Source organism: Dromiciops gliroides, chromosome X (assembly GCF_019393635.1).
Source record: "Dromiciops gliroides isolate mDroGli1 chromosome X, mDroGli1.pri, whole genome shotgun sequence".
Lineage (NCBI taxonomy): Eukaryota > Metazoa > Chordata > Mammalia > Microbiotheria > Microbiotheriidae > Dromiciops > Dromiciops gliroides.
The window spans coordinates 19,985,366-20,005,331 of NC_057867.1; the positions used below are offsets into that span (position 1 = coordinate 19,985,366).

General features: G+C 39.9%; 1 pseudogene; it reads right to left on the bottom strand.

Moving 5' to 3' along the window:
- Positions 1 to 13,804: 13,804 nt before the first annotated feature.
- On the bottom strand, positions 13,805 to 14,368 carry LOC122733784 (annotated as a pseudogene).
- Between the last annotated feature and the right edge of the window lie 5,598 nt (positions 14,369 to 19,966).

The following is a 19,966-nucleotide window of genomic DNA, read 5'->3' on the forward strand; positions in this document are numbered from 1 at the left end:
TGAACATACTATCACCCTCCTAGTGAAGATCACCACAGAACTAGAAGTTTTGCCCCTTTTTTCAGGATTCATATCTCAAGGTAGTATATACACAGTGCAAAATCCTGCAATAACAGGACCTACCCCAATGTGGAATGGGACAAGATGGGAATATGAGGAATTGGTAAAACTGATTTTTCAAGTGGGGATGATGGCATAATTTGATGTAGTAGAAGGGACCCAGCATAACATACAGAGAGATTAGTCCATCTGACATTTCCTTGTTCCTACCCCAGTTTAGTTCTACCGGACACACTTGTACCTGTAGAGAGGCCCTGACTGCCTTCCCTACAAGGACATGCAGAGCTCCATAGGAGGGGCATATTTTCAGTGAGCTGGACAAGAGCAACTGGGAGGATGAGAACCCTGAGCCAGATTAGCACTTTGCAAGGGACAACTACATGTTTGTGACCCAGCACAAATTTGTGGGGAGGGTAACAACATTTGGTGAGCAATTGGAGGAAAAGAAAGGTTTCCTCCACATATCCAGCCCTGTGTAGGAATTGCTAGGGGAAGCAATTGCTTCAGGGGAGGGACAGTGGAGCTGGATTGAGGAAGTTGCTCAAGGCTGGGATGTCAATGGAATAGCCTGGGTGCTGTGCACAGAATAGCATAGGTGAATCACGAATTACGATAAGATACGATGCAGGTGTCTGTTTGCAAGAAGGCAGGTGAATGTGGCAGAAGAGGGACCTTGGGAATCACAGAAATATATTTGGAACTATGATTGAGAGGAGAGGGCGGCTTGAGAGGGACAGTAGAGAAAAAGAGAGACGAGACTGTTGGGTATTATATGTGTGACCTAAAGATGATCAGGTGTCCCTCTACCACCAAGTTACAGCAAATGCCACCAAATACCATATGCTAAGTTCTATACCCAGTTATAATATTTTCCCTGCCAAGCCCAAACATCAGCAAAGTGAGACAGTGAGGTCTGTGATAGTATTTGATGAATACTGAAAGGCCCTCCTGCCCCTAAATATCAAACAACTAAGCAATTAGCATTTCTTTTTCTTTCTTTCTTTCTTTCTTTCTTTCTTTCTTTCTTTCTTTCTTTCTTTCTTTCTTTCTTTCTTTCTTTCATTTATTTATCCATTCATTCAGGTTGTTTGTATATTTGTTTGTTTATTTTAAATCATAAAAGTATTATATTATTTTCCAGTTACATGGAGAGATAGTTTTCCACATTTGTTTTCATAAGATTTCTAGTTCCAAAATTTCTCCCTCCCTCCCTTCCTTCCTCCCTTCCCAGGACAGCAGGCAATCTGATATAGGTTATAGATGTACAATCATATTAAACATATTTCTGCATTAGTCATGTTGTGAAAGAAGAATCAGAACAAAAGGGAAAAACCTCAAAAAAGAAAAACAAACAAACAAAAAAGTAGAAATAGTATGGCTCCATCTGCATCCAGATTGCACAGTTCTTTTTTTCTGGATGTGGAGAACACTTTCCATCATGAGTCCTTTGGAATTTTCTTAGATCATTGTATTGCTGAGAAGAGTTAAGTCTATGTTGTTGATACTGTGTACAGTGTTCCCTGGTTGTACTCATTTCATTCAGCATAAATTCATGTAAGTTTTTACAGCTTCTTCTGAAACTGCCTGCTCATCATTTCTTATAGCACAATAGTATTCCATTACATTCGTATACCACAACTTGTTCAGCCATTCCCCAATTGATGGGAATTCTCTCAATTTCCAATTCTTTGCCACCACAAAATGAGCAGCTATAAATATTTTTGTACATGTGGGTCCTTTTCCCTTCTTTATGATCTCTTTGGAATATAGACCCAATAGTAACACCATTGGGTCAAAGGCTATTCACAGTTTTATAGCTGTGTAATTTAAAATTCTAAACGTGGGTTCTAATCTGTCCCTCAAGTTTTTTGGGGAAACTGACTAAAATCACTGGTAAATGAGTTTAGGTTTTTTAAAGGTTTATTGAAAGATAGTAAAAGAAAGAGAAAGATTGAGAACAGATTTCCTATATCCTGGCAATCCTAACATTCCTAATCTCCCACTTCTCAAGTTCTCTGCCACCATGCCCAATGTCTCGCAGCCAAAGATCCAGAGCTCTCTCACCAGCATTCACTTCCTCCTTCCAGTTCCCCTCCCAGAAATGGGAGGTTCTTCAAGCTGTTTGGCTAGTGTCATTCAAATTCATTGGTTCACTGGACCCAAAGGTGGTCTCAATGTAAAGTTCAAAATTCTTAGCTTCTGAGTACAATCACCTTCCTAAGTACCCTTAAGTACCAGCCAGATGTGCTTACAATCCAGTAAACTGGAAGTAAACCAATAATCCAGTCAGCAGTCAGTCCCCTTATCCAATTCAATCAGTTTAAACCAGTCTCCAGGTAGGCCCCTGAGTATCTGCTAAATCTCATCTATCACATTCCATTATCTTGATACATAGCCTTTTGGGCATAGCTCCAAATTGCTCTCCAGAATGGCTGGATCATTTCACAACTCCACCAATAATATATTAGGGTTCCAATTTTTCCACAGCTTAACATTTATTATTTTCTTTTTTTGTCATATTAGCCAATCTGATAGGTGTGAGATGGTACCTCAGAGTTGTTTTAATTTCCATTTCTCTAATCAATAGTGATTTAGAGCATTTTTTTCATATGGCAATAGATAGCTTTGATTTCTTCATCAGATAACTGCCTGTTCATTTCCTTTGACCATTTCTCAATTGGGGAATGCATTCTTATAAATTTGACTTAGTTTTCTATATATTTTAGAAATAAAGTCTTTATCAGAAACACTGACTGTAAAAATTATTTCCCAGCTTTCTGCCTCCCTTCTAATTTTGTCTGAATTCCTTCTGTTTGTACAAAAACATTTTAATTTAATGTAATCAAAGTCATCCATCTTGCATTTAATAATATTCTCTATCTCTTGTTTGGAAATAAATTGTTTTCCTCTCCATAGATCTGAGAGGTAAACTATTCCTTCCTCTCCTAATTTACCTATGGTATCATCTTTTATGCCTAAATCATGTACCCATTTTGACCTTATTTTTTATATGGTATAAGATGTTGGTCTATGCCTAGTTTCTGCCATACTATCTTCCAGTTTTCCCAGCAGTTTTTGTCAAATACTGAGTTCTTATTCCAGAAGCTGAAGTCTTTGGGTTTATCAAACAGTAGATCACTATAGTCATTTAGTAAACTTAACTTCTTAAGCCCAAGTGCAAGTGCCCAAGTCACTTTTTATTTATCCCAATTAAATTTCACGTTAACAGATTTTACACAATGTTTTAACTTGTCAAGATTTCTTTGAACCCTGACTCTGTCATATAGTTGTGAGTCATCTGCAAATCTGACATGGCTGCCATCTATGCCCTTTGTCCCAATCATTAATAAAATGTTAAGAAGCAAAGGTCCAAGGACAGATCTTTGGTGCACTCCACCAGAGACCTCCTTCCCTGCCAACATGGAATCTTTCACTCCAATCATTCAGCCAATTCCAAGTCCAATTTCACTATCATCTGGGCCACATCTCCACACTACTTCTACAAAAGAGCACTGAATCACATATTTTACAGATATCTAGGTAAACTACAGCTACCACATTCTCCTGTTGGAGCACTTTATCCACCTTGTCCAAAATGAAAATAAAGTTAGTCTGGCTTGGCCTATTTTTTGATGAAATCAAGTTGATTTTTTTCTCTTCACCATTCCCTTTTCTAGATGTTCATTAGCCATCCCTTTACTAACGTAGCATCGGTCGCACCTCTCCTTCCATTTAGGGTCCCCAGAATGTCTGCCCCACATTCAAGATACTCCATGTGTCCATAGACACACAAAATGAGAACTCAGGAGCCCCCATTTTGCTCTAGTCAAAAGACAGAAACTGCTCCAAGAAAAGGCATTTAATAGAACAGCAGAGTAATATCTACAATAGAACATTTCCCCATAATATGCATAGAGCACACTCTCCCACAAATAGCCCCCCTTTTGTGGGAGGAGGGGTGGGGAATGAGTATCCATAATAATCACACAAGAAGAGCTCGAGGGGTGGGGACAGTTGTGGAGGAGCAATTCATTCCTCCAGTGCTTCTTCTGGTGATGGCATCAAACTGCTCTCATGAAGCCCAACCATTGGCACATTTCTCCACTGGACTCTGAGTGGCTCTGTAGCTTTTGGCTATGTTGCAGCTATAGTTGCCAAGGGTGTGGTGGCTAGAACCTCTCCATGATAAGGGAAGGCTGACACTTCTTGAGTCACAGCCATTACATCTTGCCCCTCCTAGAAGAAATATGAGCAGTGTCCCTAGTTATGATTAGGTATCTCCCTATATACCCCTTTGTTTGGGTTATAGGTAAAACTTATTTTACAGTTAATTATCTAAGTTAGAATTCAGACAGCCTGACACACAAGATTCTGGATTCTCTGATAATGAATTTAAGCCGTAACAAAACATAGTTTTACCAGTGTTCCCCCTGCACCTCATCCCCAATGCTCTCATTACTATGCATATATGTCAGCAGCAAAGCTGTTTTGGTACCAGACTTTAGCCACTGAAAACCCTAGTCTCCCTGCAAATATATTCTTAAAGTAGTTCCCAGAATTCAAACCTGAATTTAATTGATCTATAATTTGCAGATTCCATTCCCTTCTTCTTTTTGAAAATTGGAACATTTTCCCTTCTCAACCATCCTTGTGTATTCTTTGCTGAAGCAACAAATCCCACTGAGAGAGAGCCTTGAGGCAACTTGTGCCGGGCAAATCAAACTACTACCACTTCCTAAGACCATAATGGAAACCGCTCAGAACCCTGAGCCCAGGATTGTCTCAAATACATGTGCTTCTCTTGCTTCAATCTCAACACATACACTTGTGATCACTTGTAGAAGCAATTCTTGACAGTTGTCATTTTCCTTTTTTATTGTCATCTTTAACAATCAATTCATAAATGGCAATTAGTTGCTCTCTTAACTATATATATTCTTATCTTCAGTATCAATGCCCTATCATTCATGGCTCTAAAGTAGAACTTCAGAGTTGCTTAAATTTGCATTTCCCTAATTATTAGAAATTATAAGCATTTTTCCATATATTTGTGCATAGTTTAGATTTCTTCCTCTGAAAACTGCTTGTTTAAGTCCTTTGGTCATCTATCAGTTGGGAAATTCCTCTTATGATTATAAATTAGAATTTGGCCTCTATGTACCAGAGAAACATACTGGAAAGATTTTCTTTCCATTTGCAGCTTTTTTTCTAATTTTAGTTGCATTAATTAATTTTATTTTTATAAAAAAAGATGTAATTTTGATGTAATTAATGATCAGTTTTGCCTCCTGGGATCCTCTCTATCTCTTCTTTGTTCCTGAACTCTTTCTCTATCTATAGATAAGTAAGGTAATTCTCAATTCTGGAATTTGTTTATAATATCACTTTTTTGCCTAATATGTGTATTACTTTGGAACTTATCTTGATATATGTTGTGAGATGTTGATCTATACCTAATTTCTACCATACTTCTTTTCAGCATCCTCAGCAGCTTTTGTCAAAAACTAAAAGTCCTTATTTTACAAAAACAAAAGTCCTTATCCCCAATGGTTATGATCTTTAGATTTATGGAAACCTAACATACTAGTTTTGTTGCCTTCTCAGACTTTGCATAAATTGCCTCTCCTTTATCACAAATTCTAGAACTGAGTGATCACTTCTTCCCAGCATTCCCATCATTTCCATTTCAGGAACCAGTTCCTCTTTATTAGTCAGCCAATAAACATCTATTAAGCACATACTATGTGTCAGGCACTGAGATAAGTAAATGCTGGGAACACAAAGAAAGGCAAAAGGTATTCTTTATGCTAAATAATCTAAGTGTCATGGGGAAGATAACATATAAATAACTATGGAGAACCATGCTATGGACACGATTAAGTGGAAGTAATAAGCAGTGAGAAGGGGCTAGAATTAGGGTCAAGAAAGACTTCCTGTAGATTGTGGGGTTTTATCTGGGATGTCAAGGATGCCAGGTGTGATGAAATAATGGGATTTAGGAGATACTCAAAGACCCACCTGGAGATTAATCTATACTGATTGAATCAAGTGAGAGTGATTGACTGCTGATTAAGCTTACTTCAAGTTAATTGGAAAGTAATCACACCTGACTAGCCCATAAAAAGGTATTGTTCTCAGAAACTAGACTGTGAACTCAACTTGAGAACACCTTCAAAGCCAATGAATTTGGATGACACCAACCAATCACCTTGAAGCAGTGTGTAAGGACCGCCTCTGTTCCAGAACTATAAAAAAGCTTCCACAGTCAGCTTGGAGGAGTTCCTGATTAAAGCAGGCTCTTGGAGGAGGACTTCAGGAAGAACCCAACCAGGCTGGAACTCTAGGCTAAGTAGGACTTCTTTTTCATAACCTTCTGAACTCTTTGTAAATATCTGTATGCTTTAATAAATGTTTAATGCCCAAAGACTGGTACTGAAGCTTCTGATTTAAGGCGACCACAATTTAGATTTTAAACATCACACAGGGAAGCCAAGGAGGGGACATTCAATGTATATGGGGTAGCCAGTGAAAATGCTCAAAGTCAAGGGAAAAATGACCATTTCCTTTTGTACTTTTCCCCCCATGTACATTTCCTGTACTTCATGATGAATCAAATGATCACTAATGTAACACAAGAAATTGTAAGCTAGATGGCAGAATAAAGGAATCACTAAGCCAAGCTCTCTCAACATTCCCCTCCACCAACTTTAAAATAATGGTTTAACAGAACCAGGAGAACAGTGTACACAGTAACAACAACATTGTGTGATGATCAACTGTGATAGGCTTAACTCTTCTCAGCAATACAATGATCCAAGACAATTCCAAAGAACTCATGATGGAAAATGTTCTCCACATACAGAAAAAAGAACAATGGATTCTAAATGCAGATTGAATCATACTGTTTCTACTTTTGTTTTTGTTTTTTTTGTTTTTTTGAGGTTTTCCCCTTTTGTTCTGATTCTTCTTTCACAACATGACTAACGCAGAAATATGTTTAATGTGATTGTACATATATAACCTATATCAGATTGCCTGCTGTCCTGGGAAGGGAGGAAGGAAGGGAGGGAGGGAGAAATTTTGGAACTAGAAATCTTATAAAAACAAATGTTGAAAACTATCTCTCTGTGTAACTGGAAAATAATATAATGCTTTTATGATTTTAAAAAATAATGGCTTAAATTGAATTGTTGAGTGGCATACCCAACAAAAGATTAAGGTGAGATGTTCTTCTAGCCCAAGACAATTTAAAAAGTTGGAAGAAAAGATATGTAACAAATGAGGTAGAGGCTGGCCTGGAGCCCCTGTGGATGAAATGCCACAGGTGGCAGCAAAAGCAACAGTCACTTCTAGAGCTCTCAAGCCAGAGAGAGTAAGGGCATTTGGCAATTGGTCGGAAAGAGATTACAGGAGACCCCTGTGCTAACACTGCATGCAGGACTACTAGCTATTTGGCTAAGATATAGAGGGGGTGGATCAGTAGAACAGATTACAATATACAGTAGGAAATTATCACAGTAGTCCGGTGTTTGATAAGCCTAAAGATCCAAGCTTCAGCAGTAAGAATTTACCATTTAATTAAAAATGCTGGGAAAATTGGGAAGCAGTTTGGAAGAACTAAGCATAGATCAACATGTCACATCTTATACTAAGATAAGGTCAAAATGGATATGTGATTTTGACATTTATGTCAAAATTATTGTGATGATATCTTTAGTAAATCAGGGGAGCAAGGAAAAATGTACCTGTCAGATCTACAGATAAGGGAAGGCTTTATGACCAACCAAGAGGTAGAGAGGACCATGGGAAGTGAAATAGAAAGTTTTGATTACATAAAATTAAAGTTTTTGCACAAAAAACTAATGCAGACAAAATTAGAATAAAAGTAGATGAGGAATAACTTGAGAGCAAGTTTCTCTAATAAAGATGTTATTTCTCAAATATATAAGGAACTGAGCCAAATTTATAAATATATGAGTCATTCCCCAATTGATAAATGGTCAAAGAATATGAGGAGTCAGGATTTGGAAGAAGAAACTAAAGCTTTAAATAATTGCATAAAAATGCTCTAAATCACTACTAATTAGAGAAATACAAATGAGACCAATTTTGAGGTACCATATCATACCTACCAGGTTGGCTAATATGACAAAAAAGGAAAATGACAAATGTTGGAGGTGGTATAGAAAAGTTAGGAAACTAATGCTCTCTTGGTAGAGTTATGAACTGGTCTGCCATTCTGGTAAACAATTTGGAACTATACTCAAAGAAGTATAAAACTTCCCATACCATTTGACCCAGCAATTCCAATATTAGGTCTGTCTCCCAACGTGATTAGGGAAAAGGGAAAGAACTTTTACATAGTAAAATATTTACAGCTGTTCTCTTTGTGGTGGCAAATAACTGGAAATTGAGAGGATGCTTGTCAACTAGGGAATGGCTAAATAAGTTGTGTTATATGATTGTGATGAGATACTACTATGCTATAAGAAATGATGAGCTGGTTGACTAGAAAAAACATGGAACGACTTGCATAAAATTATAAAGAGTAAAATTATCAGAAGCAAGAGGACATTGCATACAGTAACAGCAATATCGTTTAAAAAACTTTTAACGAGTAAGTAATTTTGAGTATTAAAAATACTCAAATCGGGGGCAGCTAGGTGGCTCAGTGGGTAGAGCACCGGCCCTAGAGTCAGGAGTACCTGAGTTCAAATCCGGCCTCAGACACTTAACACTTACTAGCTGTGTGACCCTGGGTAAGTCACTTAACCCCAATTGCTTCACTAAAAACAAAAACAAAAACAAAATACTCAAACGAATTACAAAGTACTTATGGAGGAAGATGCTATCCATGTCCAGAGAAAATGCTGATAAATAGCAGTATGTATAGTATGTTTTTACACGTATTTATACACACACACACACACACACACACACACACACACACACACACACACACACACCCCATATCTGCTTCTAATAGTAGCCTTCTCTAGGGTAGGGTGGGGAGGGAAATAGAAAAAAATTAAAATCCCACAGCAGAGAGGGCTGCTAGATAGTGCAGTGGATAAAGCACTGGCCCTGGATTCAGGAGGACCTGAGTTCAAATCTGGCCTCAGACACTTGACACTTACTAGTTATGTGACCCTGGGCAAGTCACTTAACCCTCATTGCCCCACCAAAAAAAAATCCTACAGCAGAAAACAAAAGAAAATTCAGAAGGCAACACAGAAAATCAGGGTAGATTTTAAAATGATATGTAGTATTTATTACATAGTTTTTCAAAAAAGTAAACAATGTGAACTGGAACTTCATGGTTTTATATTGAATCTTCTTTTTGTGCTGTGTTGTATAAATGGAAATGTTCTTTTTATAACTTTTTATATAAAAAAACATAAGAAATGATGAGCAACTAATTCTTCTTTCACAGCATGTCTAATGCAGAAATACGTTTAATGTGATTGTACATATATAACCTATATCAGATTGCTTGCTGTCTTGGGAGGGGGGGGAATTGAGGGAGGGAGAAAAATTTGGAACTTGAAATCTTTTTTTTAAGTGAGGCAATTGGCATTAAGTGACTTGCTCAAGGTCACACAGCTAGTAAGTGTTAAGTGTCTGAGACCTGATTTGAACTCAGGTACTCCTGACTCCAGGGCCGGTGCTCTATCCACTACAACACCTAGTTGCCCCGGAACTTGAAATCTTTAAGAAATGAATGTTGATTCCAATGTAGTTACAGAGACAGTGGGACATTTGGGGAGGTTATAGGCAGGGAACAGGAAGAAAGGTAACAATAATTTATTAAGCACATTATATGTGACATAAATTATGCTAAACACTAAAAATATCATCTCATTTGATCCTCACAAAAATCCTTGGAAGTAGGTGGTATTGTCCTCATTTTATAGTTGAAAAAACAGAAAAATAGAGCTTAAATTACTTTCTTAGGGCCACACAGCTAGGAAATATCTGAATTTGGATTTGGACTCAGGTTTTGGGGGCTCCAGGTCCATCTCTCTATCCAATTTTCCATCTAGCTAACTCAAGGAATAAATCATAGCTTTGTGGTTGAAATTTTCAATTTCCAAAAGCAAAGTAAACGCATGTATAATGTAACAATGAACCAGAGATATCTCAGTAGGAGGTGAATTTTGGAAGTGACTACAATTTTGGGGACCTTATGGGCAAGTAGAGTCAATCCTCATGATTTATGGATTCCATATATAAGAATTTGTTTACTTGCTAAAATTTATTTGTTATCCCCAAATCTCAACAATTGTGATATTTCTGTGGTCATTCATAGACATGCACAGGGTACTCAAGGATTTCATTCACCAGACGGGCACCTGTTTTACAAAGGTCTAATAAAGTAATTCTCTGAAAAAAAAAGAAATGAATGTTGAAAACTATCTTTAACATGTAATTGGAAAAAATACTATTAAGAAAAAATCATGTTTTTGACGCACCCAAACCCACACTGGTCCTCTATCATCACTACAAACAACAACGTACCCTACATCACCATCAAAAGAAAAAGATCGATGCTCTAGAAAACCTGGATCCAGGGAGATCACTTCCCAGAAAAACTCATTCTTCCTAGGTTTGCTAGGTTAACAATAATAAAAGGCATTTCATTTCCTTTTCCCAATCTGAAAATCATTGATAGTGAATTGGTAAAAAATAAATAAATATATATAGATAGATAGATAGATAGACAGACAGACAGTGAATTGTTAAAGGGCTGGTATCAAATTCACCAAGGTATTTTAAAATTTCAGTCCCAAGTCCTGTGTGATAGGATTAATGTCTACCAGTATTTTTCCACGACATGGATTTGATCTAAGCCTCTTCTTTCGCTACTAAAACAGTAATTAGTTTTCCCCCAAAGGTGACAAATCTACTCCTGGATCCCAAAGGCAATCTTTTTACACTTCTCTAATTAACTCACTATCCCACTAACCTAATGGCACAAAGGCATAGAAAATTTTTGCCCCTCCTCAAACCTCCCATGGCTCCTTCCTACATGCATCCACTCACCCAGCTGAGATCCTTGACTCATGTTTTACTGACAATATTGAGTTCTTTCCTTGAGAGCTCTTTCTTCTCCCCCCTCTACCTCTCACATCACTCACATGCTTTCTGTCACTTTCTCCTTCTCAACTCCTGTCTCACACATAGAGATGTGCTTTCTCCTTATTTAGCCAAACCTCTCTCTACCTGCACAAGTGGTCCCCTTCTGGACCATTTCCTCCAGCAGATTGCTGCCTCCATTAACTCCATTCTTTCCCTTATCTTCAATATCTCTCTGTGTACTGGCTGCTTCCAAACTGCTTACAAATATGTCTATGTCTTCTCCATCTTTAAAAAAGTTATCTCCCTGGATCTATCCATCCCTTCAAATTAACACCCTTATATCACCTGATTACCTTTCTCTTCTTAATTCTCTACAGTCTACCTTGTCTCACTAATATTGTTAACCATCTCTTAGATGTCAAATCTAGTTTCCTTTTCTTTCTTTTATTTTTACAGTAGGGATATTCTGTTACATTTGTATTCTATGCATTTATAGTCATTCCTTAATTGATGGTCACTTATATAGTTTCCATTTCTTTCACACTATGAAAAGAACTGCTATACATGATTTTGTACATATTGATCTATCTTCCTCCTTTTATCTCATTATTTGCTTCCCAGAATGACTTGTCCAATTCAGAACTCTGCTAATTATGCATGAATATCAGTAAATTTGATATTTTCCAATGACTGATGAGGAGTAACCAAAGATTTTGCTCCGGGAAACAACAAGCACAGAGGCAGATTGTGCTAATGCACAATGTTTTGGAAGTTGGAATAAGATGGAGACTGAAACTAGGTAGATTTTGAATTAGCCCTTCCAATTTTTTTTCAATGCAACAAACATTTATTTTATTTTTTCCAGTTACATGTAAGGGTAGTTTTCAACATTCATTTTCATAAGATTTAGAGTTCCAAATTTTTCTCCCTCCCTCCCTTTCCTCCCCCCTCTACAATACAGCAACCAATCTGATATAGCTTAGATATGTACAATCCACAAGTGCTCTTTTAACAGTTCTTTCTATGGGGGTAGATAGTATGCTTGATCATTAGTCCCTTGGGATTGTCTTGGATCATTGTATTGCTGAGAGTAGTTAAGTCATTCACAATTGCTCATCAAACAATACTGTTATTTCTATGCACAATGTCCTCCCAGTTCTGCTCACTTCACTATACATTAGTTCATATGAGTCTTCCCAGCACAATATCATTCTACTACACTCATATACCACTACAGCTTCTTCAGTCATTCTTCAATTGATAGACATTCCTTTAATTCCCAATTCTTAGCCACCACAAAGAGTTGCTATAAATATTTTTGTACAATTTTCCCCCCTTTTCTCTTTTTCAAGATTACTATTGTTAACTCTTTCCCTTCCATCCTATTCCCTTCCCCATGCTATTTACTGTATCTTCTTTCATCCTATCCCTCTTCAAAAGGGATTTTCTTCTGTCGCTCCCCTTCCCCAATCTGTCTTCCCTTCTTTTGCCCCTTCCCCTCCTATTTTCCTGCAGGGTTAGATAGATTACTCCACCCAACTAAGTGGGTATGTTATTCCCTTCTAGAGCCAATTCTGGTGAGATTAAGGTCTTAGAGCCAAATCTGATGAGTGTTAGGCCCAGATTAAATAGATTATTACACCCAATGGGGGGGAGGGTGTTAATCCCTCCTTGAGCCAACTCTGAGAAGATGAAGGTCTTTGAGCCTTTTCTGATGAGTGTAAAATTCATTTACTTCCCTGCTCCTCCCCCATCTCTTCCTCTACTCCATAAGCCCTTTCCTGTTTCTATCATATGGGATTTAACCCCATGCTACCTCTGCCCTTCCCCTCTCCCCCAGTGCATTTCTCTCACCCCTAAATTTTATGCTAAAGATGTCATCATGGGGCAGCTAGGTGATGCAGTGGACAAAGCCCACCCCAGACCCAGGGGTACCCCAGCTAAAACCCAGCCTCAGACATAAGACAGTCACCTACTGAATGACCCCAGGTATGTCCCCCAATTCCAATTTTTTATGGTTCTCTAGGGTCTTTTGAAACAAATTTGCCATTCAGTTCAGGTATTTTTATCACAAATGCTTGAAAGTCCTCTTTTTCATTAAAGTCCCATGTTTTTCTCTGAAAGATTATACGCAGTATTGCTGGATACATGATTCTTGGTTGTAATCCCAATTCCTTTGTCCTCTGGAATATCATATTCCATGACCTCCTGTCCTTTAATGTAGAAGCTGCTAGATCTTGTGCTATCTTGACTGGGGCTCCACGGTACTTGAATTCTTTATTTTTGGCAGCTTGCAATATTTTCTCCTTGACCTGGGAGCCCTGGAATTTGGCTACAATATTCCTGGCAGTTTTCCTTTTGGGATCTCTTTCAGGAAGTGACCAGTGGATTCTTTCAATTTCTATTTTACCTTCTGCTTCTAGAATATCATGGAAATTTTCCTTGAAAATTTCTTGGAAGATGATGTCTAAGCTCTTTCCTTGATCATGATTTCCAGGTAGACCAATCATTTTCTTTTGTTTTTTCATCAGTACCAAGTCACTTTATTGGGATGTAAATGGTGGTAGTTTTTTGGTACAGATTATGAAAAAGTCAGATAACCAAAATATGCATGCACTGAAAGACAGGAGGAGTGGCGCCCACAGTTCCAAGTCAGGTGTGTGGCTTAGCTCTTGTCGTCACTGTCTCCAAGGGTGTGCTTGTCAAAAAGATATTCCACCGTGCCAGAATCGAGGGCCCCCATTTTGTGCATGTTGGTTATGTGATCACCCACTTGTTTGATGGACTTTACCTGTTCATCCAGGTAGTGGGTTTTAATGAAATCACATAAATGGGGTCATTTTTTGTCAGTTGCCAGCTTGTGCAGTGCCAGCAATGACTGATTGGCTTTTTTTCCCAAGTATAGAGCACACTCCATTGTGTTCAGTCCGCTCTCCCAGTCATCCAGGTCTGGTTTCTTGATGTCCTGCAGGAAGATGCGGCCACCGCGTTGGTTCTGCAGCTTCATCAGCTTCTCAGCGTGCTCCTGCTTCTCATGGGACTGGTGCAGGACATACTTGGCAAAGTTCTTCAGGGCCACGTCATCTCAGTTGAAGTAGTAAGACATAGACAGGTAGATGAAGGAGGCCTAGAGCTCCAGGTTGATCTGCCAATTGATGGCGGCCTCAGAGTCCTGGTGGTAGTTCTGTTGCACCCGAGAGGGAGATAAGGTCATCATGGCGGCGGAGATGGTGGAGGCAGCTTAGACGAGGAGGCAGAGGGAGGAGGCAGAGGGAGGAGGCAGCTTCGCAGCAGCTTCGGCCTGGGGTGGCGGCGGAGGACAGCTACTGCTCGGTAGGACAGAGAAGTGTTGGTTACTGGAGGTGAAAGTGGAGAGGTGGCTAAGGGTGGCTCCAGCCAGGAATCGAGCAGTAGGTTCCGTTCAAGCACTGTTTTTTTGTTTTTTTTTTTTTTTAGTGAGGGGTTAAGTGACTTGCCCAGGGTCACACAGCTAGTAAATGTTAAGTGTCTGAGGCTGGATTTGAACTCAGGTACTCCTGACTCAAGGGCTGGTCCTCTATCCACTGTGCCACCTAGCTGCCCCTAGTTCAAGCACTGCTGAAGCAGGAAACCACAGTGACTCCCCTTCCCTGTGCTTCTGGCCCAATCATTTTCAAATTATCTCCTGGTTCTATTTTCCAGGTCAGCAGTTTTTCCCAGAAGATATTTCACATTGCCCTCATTTGGATTTGCTTCATTGTATTTTGGTTTCTCATAAAGTCTCTAGCTTCCATTTGTTCAATCCTAATTCTTAGGCAATTATTTTTGTCAGACAGCTTTTGTACCTCCTTTTCCATTAGGCCAATTTGGCTTTTCATGCTGTTGACTTTTTTCTCATGTCTTTCCTCCATCACCCTCATTTCTCTTTCCATTTTTTCCTCTACCTCTCTAACTTTATCTTCAAAATCCTTTTTGAGCACCTCTATGGCCTGAGACCAATTCATATTTTTCTTGGAAGCTTTAGATATTGGAGCCCTGACGTTGACATCTTCCTCTGAGGGTGCACCTCGATCTTCCTTGTCACTAAAGAAACTTTCTATGGTCCTCACCTTTCTCTCTCTGCTCATCTTGCCTTTCTTTTAATTGACTTTTAGCTTCTTAAAGTGGGGCACTCTTTCCAGGCTGCAGTATCCCAAGCTTCAGAAGGTCCTGCATGGTATGATTTAAGGAGGATCAGGTTCTTCACTCACCCAGCCTGTTCCCTGGTCCATAGATGACCCCAGACCAACTTGTTAATCAACCACCTTTGTGTGTTGTGGTTGTCAGCTCCTATGATCAATCCTGTGCCCCTCCCCAATCTGGGCCACTGCTACTCTAGCCTACCTCCTGATTCCCAGCACGGGTGAAAAACCCAAGTTCTGCCTCAGCACCAGCATAGAGCCCTGTAATCTCCCCCCTGCCAAGGGCTCAGCCCTCTCACCAGACTGTGAGCTTAGTTCCAGATGACATTGGTGCTGCAACTGATTCAGAGGCTCTGGGGGGGGGGGTCTCTTCTCTGGCAAGGCCTTCCAGGGAATGGATCTGTGTCAGTGTGACTGGGGGTTGAGCTCCACTCCTGTGTCAGCACAGTAGCTCCCTCCTTCTGAACTTCCAAGCCATTCTTAATAGGAAAATGATCTCAGCACATTCTTCTGTGGGTTTTGCTGCTCCAGGAATTGTCCAGTGGCATTATTTGGATGTTTTTTGGAGCGATCGTGTCATGAGTGTCATGAGTTTGAGAGTTTACTTAGTTTCCTTTTCTTAATCCCCACTTTTCCTGATCACTTTTCACCTTTTAATGCCTTTGTTCACCTTTCTCTTGATACTTTTGTCTCTCTAAGTTTCGGGGACATTCTTTTCTCCAGGATCTCCTTCAATGAGTCAATAAACATCTATTAAGTGCCTATTAGTCAGACACTATACTAAGCCCTGGAAATACAAAGAAAGGTAAAAGACAGTACCTGTCCCCCAGCACCTCATCATGGCCACTCCTTAGTGGATCTTCATCAAGGTCATTCCTGGTAAACATGAGTGTACTACTGGGCTCTTTCTTGAACTGCCTTCCCTTCTATCTTGATACTATTTAACATGGTGCTCTTATCAGTTTTCATGGATTTAATTCATGCATTTACAGATGTTTTTCTCATATATTTACCCAATCTGAACCTCTCTGCTGACCTCCAGTCTTGCATCTCTAACTTACCTATTAGACAAATGCAACTGAATGTCCTCTAGATATCTTAAATTCACCATGCCGGATATCAAACTCTTTATATCCTTCCATTCTCAACACTCCTCTCTTTCAAAATTCCTTATTACTGTTGAAGATACCAACATCCTCCCAGACACTCAGGTTCACAACCTAGGTGTCATTCTTCACTTGACTGTCTCACCATCCCCCAAACCAATACATTGCCAAGACGTTTCAATTTTACCTTTTTAACGACTCTCATATAGGCCTGCTTGTCTCCTCTGACAGTGCCACCATCTTGGTGCGGGCCCTCATCACTTCACAAAATGGACTACTAAAACAGCTTTCTGCTTGGGGTCTCTACCTCCAGTACATCCTCATTCTATTCTGTCCTGCACTTAACTCTCAAAAACATCTTCCTCAAGCATAAGTTTGACCATGGGTCCTCTCTCAAACCCCTGTCTTTAAACTCAATCAAATCAAGTGGTTCCCTATGAACTCAGGATCAAATATAAAATCCTCTCTGGAATTCAAAGCCTTTTATAAACTACCCATCCTCACATTTCCAGTTTCCTCACATCTTGCACAGTCCTACTCTACCCTGTCTCACCACTACGCTTTACTCTTCAGTGCAGCAACACCTGCCTTCTTGCTGTTCTTAGCATAAGATTCTTCATCTCCCAAATCTGGCCATTTCTTTCAGTCGCTGTCCCCACACCTGTAACATTCTCTCTTCTGTAATAGTCTGCCACATGACTCTTCTAGCTTTCTTCAAGTCTTGGCTAAAATTCCACCATGTCTAGGAAGCTTTTTCCTTTCCTGCAAATTTCTATCACTTTCCTTATGTTGATTATTTCTAGTATTTCCTGAATATGACTTGTTTTTTTCATAATTGTTTGAATGTTGACTCCCCCATTAGTCTATGAGTTCTTTGAGGAAGCAGGTACTGCCACGGTTTTTCATATTTCCAGAGTAGCACAAAACTCGGCACTTAGTAAACAGCTTAAAAAATGTATATTGAGAGGGTAGCTAGATGGTGCAGTGGATAAAGCACCAGCCCTGGATTCAGGAGGACCTGAGTTCAAATCCGGCCTCAGATACTTGACACTTACTAGCTGTGTGACCCTGGGCAAGTCACTTAGCCCTCATTGCCCTGCAAAAAATGTATTTTGATTGAGCAGAACTTGATTGGCCCCTTTTTCCCATGATGTAGCTTCTTGGTCCCTTAAAGGCATAAAAAATCCCGCCAGTGGGCAGTCAAGGATGTCTCAAACTTGGTGGATTTCTGAAGGCCACTCAAGTCCTCACAATCTTTCCTGGAACCCTGCTCTGATAGCCAGATGTCTTTTTATATGAAGAGGACAGTAGCTGTGTCCAGAGAAGCTATGTTTCTATATTGTTTTATTTCTATGCTATATTAGCTCAAAGTAAACCCACTACTATTAACTGCCCAATGACTTCCCAGTACCTCATTTCATCCCAATACTGACCCTAAATTAAGAGATTGCTGGTGATCAAGCCTCCTCTAACAGCCTGGCAAAAAAGAGGTACTCAGAGACTTCTAGATTGAATGACACTTGTCCAAAGGATGCTTCTTCCTGACTGTAGGGCCTACAGGGCCAAACCCTTTACTGTCTGTTAGAGTCAGAGAAAAGAAAAATCATAACAACAAATCTATACATGAAAGAGTTGGGAGAATTGGGAACACCATTCCTAGGTTCGAAATATTGGTGGAAGAACAGGCTTGACAATCAACAAAATTTGAATTAGGCACTTCCTGGTTTATTAGATTTTAAGTCAAATTGTTTTAGAACATAAATCATTTTGGGGCACCTCCTGAATGTTCATCACATTGTTAGGCTGTGCAGAGGAGTGGGGGAGGGATAAGAATGAGGTATGGTGTAGAATAGGGGGAACAGCACCCCTGGGGCAAGTTCCAGAACTAGATGGCCTGACTCTGTTCTCCTATTTCCCTTCATTCCCTTTGAATCATGAAGGACAGTTCCCTCAACTTAGATACCCGCTTTGGGATAATAACATTGAATACATGAACATGGATTTGTGGGCTTCAGAAAGTGGAAGTGGGTATTGACAATAGAGGCATGTACTATGGCACTTAGTTCAGTTCTTTGCACATAGTAAGTGCTTAACAAATATTCATTCATTCATTCATTCATTCATTCATTCTTGGTTAGAAGGACAGAGCTCTCTTTGAATAGATGAAGGGTTTGGGGCTGTTAAGTAATCAATAGACACCACCATTTTGTCTCTGGAAAAATTCTAAAGGCAGTGTCAAAAAATCATGGAAATGCAAGTGGGATAAGGACTTGAGAAGATGGAGTTGCCATGGCAACCCTCTCCATGACTATTTTGCAGATTGTAGGAATAGTGCCTGGTAATTTTCCTTCAGGATGTGCTCTGATTGCTTGAGGAGGTCTCTTAACTGTTTTAGACAGTGGTAGCAGTTGCCTTTCAAAGGCAATTGAGGGGGCAGAGGATAAAACACCAGCCTTGGATTCAGGAGGACCTGAGTACAAATCCAACCTCAGACACTTGATACTTACTAGCTGTGTGACCCTGGGCAAGTCACTTAACCCTCATTGTTCTGCAAAAAATCCCACAAAAAAACAAAATAAAGGCAATTCAGGGAGAGATGGGGGGGGGGGCAGCATGTGCTAGACAAGTCAACCTATTACAACCACTTTGTTCAGCATCTCCCCACAGACCCTGGTAGAGACAGACCTGTGACCTGAAGCCAGAACTTTGGAAAGAATGGCCCCCTTCCAAGCCACCAGACCTGTTTCTAGCCCAGCCCCCACAGACATCATGGAGGGGAGAAATCATTGGAAAGACAGCACACACCTTCCTTATTGTGGTAAAAAAATATGAAAGTTTTTTAATAGTCAGTTAGGATAACTGAAAGACGCCCTTTTTTTTTTTAAGGACCACCCTTTCGGGGAGGAGACCAATGGCATGAGCTACGCACGCCAGTCTGCCTGCTGCGCACGTCAGACTGCCTGCTAGCACTCCACTTCCGGGGTGCGAGCTTAAAAGGCAAGGAGAGAACGGAAGTGGGAGTTTTTTCCTGCTCTGCTGGTCTCCTGACTGCGCTGCACAGGCTGATGCTGATGAGAGTTCGACTGGGCCCGGCTCGAGGTTAGCAGCAGCACTCCCTTGACACGGTCTCTCTCTCCCCAAAGGTGGCCTTCTCTTTTGGTGAGTTTTATATGGAATATAGACTAAGCTTAGACTTAAGACAATTTGTATTGTGTTTCTACTTTCCCATCCTTCTAATCAACATCACCTTGTGACTACCATACAATAAAAGCTCAAACTAGAAAACCAGAAGCTTCTTCCATTTACTAGTCTGGGAGATAAATTAAGGGAAAGGTTAAAGAGGGGAGATTTATGATCTAATATCCAATTTTAAATCTCACATTATCAAGTACCAGCAGCAACTGCTCACCTTCACCACCCATACACACAAAAACACACACGAGTCCTTGGAGTAGAAGCATTCTCCAGAAAAGCCAGACTGCTTCCAGCCCATCTCTGACAGACATCAGTTTGGGAAACAACTCCTGTAGTGAAGGGGCCAGCCTACTCCATTAAACCGCC